This window comes from Austrofundulus limnaeus, unplaced genomic scaffold (genome assembly GCF_001266775.1).
Source record: "Austrofundulus limnaeus strain Quisiro unplaced genomic scaffold, Austrofundulus_limnaeus-1.0 Scaffold169, whole genome shotgun sequence".
Classification (NCBI taxonomy): domain Eukaryota; kingdom Metazoa; phylum Chordata; class Actinopteri; order Cyprinodontiformes; family Rivulidae; genus Austrofundulus; species Austrofundulus limnaeus.
In genome coordinates, this window is record NW_013952571.1 from 876,729 (window position 1) to 877,988 (window position 1,260).

Below are 1,260 nucleotides of genomic sequence, written 5' to 3' on the forward strand. Positions count from 1 at the left end.
ACTATTTTCGCCGGTCGCTTAGCTGGAGGAGGGCAAGCGATTGTCGCCTCACCGCACAGGCTCCATAGGAAATGAATGGAGAGCGAGCAACGTCGTCTCCCGTGTGTCGAGCCCTTTAGGAAGCTAAAAATTCACAGCTGTGCCTTCACACTTAAATCTTTACTAAGCACAAGTCATTCAAAATTCTATGTAAATAAACAAACACAGATCACCAGCATTAATATCACTTAATGAACCATAATGTAATAGATCAAAATTTCCCCAACAGTGGGTTCAGCTTTTTGGTTTAAGATTAAAGTGTAAATTGAGTTTAGGTTAGGTTTAGGGTAAGTAGTCAGGTTAGGGGAGTATTCACTCAGAGGGTCCCACCTGCCGCCCGATGACTCTGCAGAGTTGGTAAAGCCCTATAGGAAGTGCACGCTCGCTTGAGATCAGGTCCAGTCCTGGTCCACTGGGTCCTGTCTTTATGGGAAGTGCATGGTGGAGTCGGCTGTTTCAGTTGGAGACAGCCTTTTGATTTGTGTTTTGCTGTAAGATGTAGTGGAATATAGCTGGTATATTCCAGTGAGTGTAGGTTTACTGTTTGAGTAGAACTCAGCCAGTACATTGCATGTTTGTCATGTGCTGTGTTTCATAGAGAGGGAGCAGAGTTCAGACAAGGGAGGTTTAGGCAGAGTAGGATGAGAATTGGGGGAGGGGTCAGGTCTGGTAGGTGTATATAGGATGTTTAAAATGGGGTTAATCTACTCAAAATAAATGTTTTGATTATTTAGAAGAGTTCCTTTTAGTAACTGTTTACAGGTCTTATTTTCTGGTTTAGATGTATATTTGAGTTGTTAATATAGCGTTGACCCGTCAGTTAGGGGGACTAGCTTAATTGTGGTAGTACTCTCTGTCATGGTGCCGTGTTATGTAGGTGACACATAATGCTTTGTGGTTGGGTAGGGGACATGGTTTTTTGTGGTGGAGGGCTAGTATTTGGTGGATTGATTTGTGGTTTGCTGGGGATTGGTGAATTAGATTTAATGTATGGGCCTCGTTGTTGTAATAGTTATTTTATTATTTTGAATAGTATTTCTTGGCTATTTTTAGGTCTGAACTTTAAAGAGTCTGGGTATTTTGGACCTCTGTTTTTGGATTTAGGGTTCTTTAGGTAAGATTTTTTTATATATGTATTTTATTTTGTATGTACTGTTTGTATGTATGTATGTATGTATGTATGTATGTATGTATGTATGTATGTATGTATGTATGTATGTA

At 40.1% G+C, this 1,260-nt stretch overlaps 1 protein-coding gene across 3 annotated transcripts in view; it reads left to right on the top strand.

The window, feature by feature from the left end:
* The window catches only part of afap1 (actin filament associated protein 1), a 134,353-nt gene that overhangs the window by 126,332 nt on the left and 6,761 nt on the right, over positions 1-1,260 (top strand). The window lies entirely within an intron of this gene.